This window comes from Equus przewalskii, chromosome 8, assembly GCF_037783145.1.
Source record: "Equus przewalskii isolate Varuska chromosome 8, EquPr2, whole genome shotgun sequence".
Classification (NCBI taxonomy): domain Eukaryota; kingdom Metazoa; phylum Chordata; class Mammalia; order Perissodactyla; family Equidae; genus Equus; species Equus przewalskii.
Genome location: NC_091838.1, coordinates 59,492,786 through 59,501,420, shown reverse-complemented (window position 1 = coordinate 59,501,420; position 8,635 = coordinate 59,492,786). Strand labels below are relative to the sequence as shown.

At 33.9% G+C, this 8,635-nt stretch overlaps 1 long non-coding RNA gene across 1 annotated transcript in view; it reads left to right on the top strand.

Moving 5' to 3' along the window:
* The first annotated feature begins 1,085 nt into the window (after nt 1-1,085).
* The window catches only part of LOC139085106 (uncharacterized), a 30,381-nt gene continuing 22,831 nt past the window's right edge, over nt 1,086-8,635 (top strand). The window contains exon 1 of the long non-coding RNA XR_011543151.1: nt 1,086-1,712. This is a non-coding gene — a long non-coding RNA (uncharacterized lncRNA). The remainder of the gene's footprint in view (nt 1,713-8,635) is intronic.

Sequence of the window (8,635 nt, the reverse complement as noted above, 5' to 3'; positions counted from 1 at the left end):
TAAACATTGTACCTCTCACATTTCTTACCTTCTCTGAAATTCTTAAATAAGAATGCAGGCATAGAGCAGTCTCTCCTATTTTCTCTTGTCTTTTCCATAATATATCCGATATCTTTATCTCTCTGTAATAAATTCTGAGTTAATTACTAAGTACTATATTGCAATTCACTAATTACCTCTTCACAGGCAACAAGAATGAGAATGATCTTTTCTACTAAATGTTGATTTCATTGTCTATATTTTTCTCTCCTATACGTTCTTCTGTTATATCTACCTGTATTAATTTTCCATTTATTTTTAATGGTTTCTTTATCAATTTGAGCTTCCTAAATATGTGTATTTTAAATCTTTGTCAGATCGCTTCCTACAAACTAAATTCATCTTAAATGAATTCACGTCTCAAGTGTTGATTTTTGTAGGATAGATTTGTAATTTTGATTTGCAGATTCATTTTGAGTGGGAGTGTTTTTATTCTGCTTTGCTTTTATTATTATTATTTATATTTCTTTCCTTCCTGATAGCACTTTTGCATTCTTGTATCTGACAAGTCTCCAATCTAGAAAGAAGTCTTATATATTTGAAGTTATTGCAGACCATCACAAAACTAGTAGGAGTTGGCTAAAGTCTTCTTTCAAGTCTGTGTTTTTGCCTTTTCTGGCTGATGCTAGATTATGTTGTATCCACAGCTTCCGATAAAATCACGGTCCTAGATTGAGGGTCGTGTTATTTTTCCCCATTAGTCATGAGGCCTTCTTATAGACATTTGCCTCAAGCAGTGAGTCTGGCTCCAGGCTCCCATATCTCATGTACAGTTTAGCCTGTCCGATCTCCTGGCCTCCACTGCAGGTCTCCAGCTAAGAGTCCTGCAGAGCAGTGGTTTCAGACTCACTCACTTTCTCTACTTTCTGTTTTATTTCTGGCTCATGGAGATGTTTATCTTGTTTTGGAGCACATAAAGTTCTTTTAGATTTTCTATGTTTATATTTCTTTTGACATTGCTTTGGTTTTGAGCAAACACTGCACTAAAGTGGAAAATGACAGCTCTGCCTTGAGCATAAATGCTGTGGGTTAGTTTACGTTACGTTACATTTTTGAGTTGGTGACTCACTAAATATTCCCAGGAAAAGCCAAAATTTTCTGAATATTTATTTTATGTCTGGCACGTTGTAAATATTGCAAAGGTAACAACTCAATACCAAAAACAACCTTGTGACGTAGATACTATCACCTCCATTTCCTGAAGAGTAAAACTGAACGATACAGTAGTTTTAAGGAACTTTGCCAAAGTCACAAAATTCTAAGTTGCAGAAGCAAGATCAGAGCTAGGCACTCTGATTCCAGAGCCCATTTTCCTAAACAAAACAGCAAATGCTTTGGTAAACTCTAAAATCTGTGTCGTCGTTAGGCAGGGAATAAGCATCAATTGTCTTCTTTTGGAAACTTTTATTTACTCTTTATATTGTGACAAACTGGCATACTTATTATGTTCTCCATGACTGTTTACAACATAGCCTATGTCATCATCTCTAAGTCTCTTTAACAGTGACTGAAATCAGGAGAAAGCAATTGTGTCATATGCCTGGAGGAGAATAAGCTCTTTCTACTTAGCTTCATCTCCTGATGCACATTACTAGCAGGATGGCTGACTATTAGAATGAACTAATCCCTCTTCCAGCATTGTGAATCCATCTAAAGGATGCCTGAAGGTGAAGGTGAGTTATGCGCTATATTCTGGAAGCATACAACATTGTATGACTGCATTTCTGACATGCGTGGGTTCGACAGCCTGAGAGTTCATGTATTATACATGGAAATACAGCCTCCAGTCCTGGTAACTACTTGCTGGGTGAATGGCAGCTATAAACAGATTGTCTATCACAGACTTTCATAAAGTTTATTATGAGTGGATGTCAAGGTAAGTGTCTAAGCCTATAGATGATCTTGAGCTTTCCAAATCCTGGGGTTAATTCATTTAAGAAGAACAATTATAGTACTATTTATGCTGCTGAGACTCCACTGAAATATTCCACTTGTATCAAAAAGAGAAAAGAATGTAAGTCAGGAAAAATATATTCCAATTTTAGCTTTGCTTACTAATTGATTATTTGACCTTGGACATATTACTACTCATCTTTGAGGTTCATTTTTATTTGTAAATTACAGCGTTTCAACATAGAACTCTCTCTACAATACTGCGTAATTTTGTGTAAAAGTTCTATACTCAAGAATAGCAGATGTCAAAGAGTAGATTAAGGTTTTTTATGGTTATAACGTTTAGAATTATTGCATATTTTATTTTAGATTGTTTACAGAGATGTCAAACAAATATTCAAATCTACAATATGCAATAATATTTTCCTTATTTTGAATGTTGGCTGGTTTCTTGCTTATAGTCTCTAATCAATTCTAAGCTTTTCTTGAGCTTTAGAGAAAGTTGGGAACTCTATTTACGTACAGGTAATCCACGTAGGATTCCACATAATGAAAACGTGGAAAGGTTTATAGGCATTTGCATAGCATAAAGGTAAATATCTGAAACAAGAAAACCAAAAAACTGCTGGGTAACTCCCAATAAAGGGTTTGTTTTCTAAGGAAATATTTGTCAGAATTTTTGGTGGGGTATAATGGAAAAGAAATATTAAATATGGGGAATTATTCAAGAAACTGAAAGAGCCTGAGAAAAGGCCTGTAGAAGCTATTCTTGTATTCAATCTTTGTTGTACACAAATCAATGTGTATATATAACTTACGTGTGCATACATGAACATGTGTATGTGTAACATAAGCCTTAGTTTCTCTATATGTGATGGCTTTTGATTTTAGTGCTGTACACAGACATACACACACATACACATGCACATACACACAAACAGGCAGATACAAATTCTAAGAGAAAAAAATATATACATAGTATCTTTCTCTCATTATATTAGCTTTAAAAGTAATCTCCATTTTTTGTCCTGTTAATTAACCAAGAGTTTAGGTATACATGATAAATTAAAAATCTGTTGAGGCAAATTTAGAGGGACTAAGTCCAAAAGTCAAGACTTTTGTCTGAGGCAGAATTAAGAAATACTCAGGTACAGGATGGGATCACAATTGGGGATTAAGAAGTTTAGAAGAGAATGTGTTCACGACAAGTGTTTCAAACTGTGCAGGTCACTTTTAGTTTTTCCCTCTGAGTTAATAAGTGAATGTATTAATTTCTTTGGTTTAAAGAACAAAAGATGTAAGGTGACTTTTTATCTTCCAAATGCTATATTTATTAGTTTTACCCTTGTCATTTTCCATAATACTGTTTTCTCCACGGCAGTATTCAACTGAGGTGCACCAACGTGAATCCCACTGAAAGACCGTACACAATGGTACAGTAAAGTTTTTGTAGTTGGCAAGTTATAAATGTGTATTCAAGACATAATTTAATCAAATTTCAAAATAACCCCTGTAAGATATGTATTTTTTTATTGTATTTCAAATGAGGAAAGTAGGGCAAGTGTACTTACAGTTGAGAAAACCCAATATGTGGCAGTGTTAATTATCTGAAAGTCTTATAAATTGTTTTCTTAGTGTTAGCTTTAAATATAGGTAAACTGAGACTTGAAGAAATATAGCATCATGGTCAAGTCTATACAGAAAACACACCATTTAATCATACGAACTTGATGTAAAACACATAGGATATTTATCTTTGTAGTTTATTATTTGAAAAAGAAACATCAAATTCTTCCAAGTTGTTTCTAATAGCAAACTAATTATATAATTTGCACATTTGCTCTAATTTACTTTCCCTTCATTCTAAAAAGCAACAAATTAATTTTCTTTTTTTCTTTGTTGGGTGAGAAGACGGATGTCAGACAAGCAACAGTGATCATTCATTTTAGATCTCCATAGCTGAGTTGTGATTATGTGGTAGAAAACAAAGGCAAGGACTTTCTCTTGGACCGTACAGACTGTCCCAAATGTCGTCAAGCATACCGAAAAACTAAGTCGCAGAGGAAAGAAGTGGAAGTGACTAAAAATAGTGGCTAAAATTCTTAGAAAGTGTTTATATAAGACTAAAAGCAGATTTTCTTCAAAAATTTACAATATTTTATTTATAGTTAAAATAAACTCCTAAATATGGAAACAAATTAAAGATACTATAAGCAAACAGAAAAATGTAACAATCATGAATTGGTAGACGCCATATTTTAAAGATGTTAATTGCCCCAAATTGATTATAAATTAAGTGCAATCCCAAGCAAAATCTCAGAAGATTTTTGAAACTGACAAATTTAATTTAAATTACATACTGTAATAAAAGGGACAAGAATAACACAGACAATCTTAAAAAATAAAGCTGGAGGGACTGGTTTGGTGGTGTAGCAGTTAAGCTCGTGCACTCAGCTTCGGCAGCCCCAGTCCACCATTTCAGATGCTGGATGTGGACCTATGCACCACTTATCAAGCCATGCTGTGGTATGTGTCCCACATATAAGATAGAGGAAGATGGGCTCGGATGTTAACTCAGGGCCAGTCTTCCTCAATCAATCAATCAATCAATCAAGTTGGACATTCAAGATGGCAAGCATTATTATGAAGCTACATTGATTGAGGTGATGTGATATCATTGCAAAGTTAGACCAGTGAAACAGGATAAAACACAGGGATATGTAAAACACATTGGCATTTTTTCAGCATTTACCCCTACAATGCATTGAAAGAAAGGTGGCCTTGTCAGTATACGGTGCTTAAGTATCTGCTTTTCTCTCCTTCCCTCTCTGTCTTTCTTGAAAATGTTTCTATTTTGTTAGCTTAGTGAAGGAGATAATCAATACAATGATAATGAAAATTTATATGAAAGCACATTTGAAAAATGAAAAGCACTACGAAATGCACAATATTATAATTGATGTCGTTGCTATTATTGGGAAATTCTTTTTGAAAAAGAAGCATAAATTAGAAAATATGTAAAGGGAGGTATTAGTAGGCAAGAAAAACATTACTGCAAATTTAACTATGATTTAATATATGTTAAATTTTATGAGGTTATTTTAATGTAATTTCCAGAGTGCTTAATTAACTGAAGTTTTTGCTTTGATGCTTTTAAAATTTAATTTAAGAAACATTTCAATATGCAATATATGTTTATAATGTATAAATAAAAATAGTACAAGACTTATAATAAAAAATTCCTGTCCCCTGCTTCAAATTTGCCCACTTTTTTATTCTGCTCCATAATGACAACTACTTTCACAACTTCTAGCCATTTCTCCCAGCATTTATTCCTATACAATCAACAATATGCATCTTCATCTATGTCTTTTTGCTAATTTTAAAAGTCATCTGTTGATCTTGACTATAAATGATGATGCTCCATTCATTTTGTCAAAGCCAAAATTGCACCAGAAGTTGTTAAACAAGCAAGTACGAATTTATTCAAGATTATTGCAATACAGCATGGCAACCAGACACTTAGTCTGAATTCAACTTTCCTGAAAGAATAAGCTGGACTGGGGGGTTCCTGGGCCATCTGTGTTTACTCATTGGCTGTATCCAGTGTCTCCTATCTTCATGACAGGAGTAGTTTTACAACTAGGAGCAAGGCACCTGCAGAAGTTAGTTTCCTGCTCTCTCACAGAAACCAGGAGATGGCCGCGCTATCTCCATTGAGAATGACATTTCAAAGAAATGACTTCCAGGTCCTTGGCAATGGCATTTCTGGGTTGTGAAATAGGCAAGAAGCTTTTAAAAAGGTTTACATCTCAAAGAGGCAGAGAAACAATTACAAGTTCTCTAAAGTAAATGCTCTAAGAAAAGAGAGGTCAAGGCCTAGAGTCAGGAAGAAGCCTATCTAAAGATGAATCAGGTTTAAGTCCGCCTTGGTCAACTATCAACTCACATCACAACTTTTGTTTCAATGTATTTGGAAGTGTAAAAATAATCAAGACACTAGGATAGAATTTTAAATTTATTAAGTGCAAGGATTATATCTCCTTTTGCATTTTCCTTTTCAGAGAAAATTAGTACTCTGCATTTATATAGTGGTAATAAGGGTAGCTGACATTTATCGAGCCAGGTCTTATGCTCTAGGGGCATATCTCATTTACACCCATCAAAAATAAGATATGAGTTCAGGAATTATTCTAATTTATATAACTGAGGAAATGAAGACTGAGAGAACTCAAACAATTTGAAATGAACCAGAAAGCACGGTGCTCTGTCACACAAAATGTTTTGTTCTTCCCCAAACCGACACCACCACTTTACATCTATCTGCCTTTGAATATGCTGCAGCCTCTAAAAACTGCCCATCTCCTTGAATGCAAAGCACATGTTATATTCATACTGTATAACCAAGTGAAGGTATTTGCCCTAACTTTTCCATATTCCTCTTACCAATAGAACTTCAGTCTATTCTTCCTATTGCTTTCATAACACCCTTCACACAACTCTTATAGAGCCCATCCTGTTTTATATTGTGCATGTCTTTTCTCTCCCAGAGTGTGAGCTCTTTGAGAACACAGAATTTATCTTATTTATCACTGGATCCTTAAACTTAAGAAGAGTCTTGGGCACCTAATATAATATATAGTAATGTTAGTGGACAAAGCGTAGATAATGCTTCCGAACAAGGTTCATATTGAAATGGCCACTTCTATCTGAGATGCTACAATATAAGCATACTGATGACTCTCAACTGGACTGAGAAAGTATATGTTCCCTTCACATTATAAAATAAACCAAACGCTTAATAGTAAATACAATTCAGATAAGTGATTTTTTTTTTTTTTTGAGGAAGACTGGTCCTGAGCTAATATCTGCTACCAATCCTTCTCTTTTTTTGCTGAGGAAGACGGGCCCTGAGCTAACATCTGTGCCCATCTTCCTCTACTTTATATGTGGGATGCCTGCCACAGCATGGCTTGACAAGCAGTGCCTGGGTCCGCACCTGGGATCCGAACTGGCAAACCCCAGACTGCCGAACCCCAGACCACCGAGGCAGAACATGTGAATTTAACCACCACACCACTGGGCTGTCCCCTCGATAAGTGATTCTTAAGTTGCTGCCTTATTACATACATTTTAATATAGCAGTCCCATTTCACTGAATCTTTTCTGAATTTTTTTTAGTACTAGTCTTAAAAAATAACCAATGATTTTCCTTTCAAGAGTATTTCTTTAATTTGATTCTTGTAGGAAACAAATTGTGTTCCATATCATTATTGTTTTAAATTCTATGACATTTAATTAGTCAAGCATATTGTTGAATTGGTAGTGATTTGAATCATTTTCTAATATTCACTACACCCAAAGAATACTGCTACAATAATGTGACGTAATAACATGATTTTAATCTAAATCAAGTAGAAAAATGAAATTAAATTAATTTACATTGACAAAATTATGATCTTAACCCTACCCCTTTTCGTTTTTTGTCATTTTTGTCTTTCTTATCTTCACTTAGGAAGTTTTTTCCTTGATTGAATTCTAAACATTTTAATACCCAATAACCATAATTGTACTTCACTGCACTCTCCTTTTTATTGTTGCTACTGCTATTAAATCTGTATAAATGAAGGGAAATTTTTATTTTCATTTTTACTTTTGTTTGAAGTTGTGCTTTGCTGGTGATGCTAGAGTGTAGCAAACACAAGTTCTACCACTTACAAGCCAGGTAAGTGGGCAAGCTCATTAACTGACCTGCACTTCTTTTATTGGTAAAATATTCATAACTCATGGTTTTGCTGTGAGTAATGAATGGACTAAAAGATTCAGAGCACTGAGTAGCAGGCCTAGCACATAGTAAGACCACAGAAACATTTGCTAATGATTTTACTACAGTATCCATTCATATTGACAAACTACGTGTAAACAAATGCTTCCATTTATACATTCCTTCAGCCTTCATTTAAAAGGGATTTCTCACATAAGTTCTAGAAAATTTCAAATCATATAAGCAAAACGTTATTAAAAATGTGCATTTGCATATTGTCTAGAGCATATTTTCTATTTTTTGCCTATTAGTCTACCTTGTACACAAGCACATATAGGCCGTAAGTTCAGTGTTCTGTATGTAACTAAAATAAATCTAGCAAGATAGTAATAGAGGAATGAAATATAGGCTATTTTGATATTCATATAGTAAAGCATAAATTTTTTGAGATTCTTTATTACTTAATTAAATGAACTGATTTCCCTTTTAGTTAATATATTTAGATTTCTACAAAGGAAGGGTAAATATTTTATATTAGTTGCTAAAATTTGAAAATGTGTTAATTTTCTAATCTCACCATTATTAATGTGTTAAACAATGCTGCCAGATAGGTGTTATGTACACTATATTTTCAAGCTATTGGCTATCCTTGGATAAATTTTTCCTGCCCCATAATATATGGTGAACCAAATCTCAAAGAGAGAAATAAAATCACCTTACGTACTTTTAAAAGAGTTACTTATTTTCCAGGAAGTATTCTGGTGACCACATATGTATAAAAAGGTGAGTCGTTACCCGAAATACTTTATTTCCATATTACTTCAGTTGTTTAAACGTTTCAACAGTTTTGTTTTGCTTCCAAATGTATCTGTACCAAGCATGGGACATTTATACATAATTTTAACAACTACTCTTAATTTTTGTATCCTCACATATTTC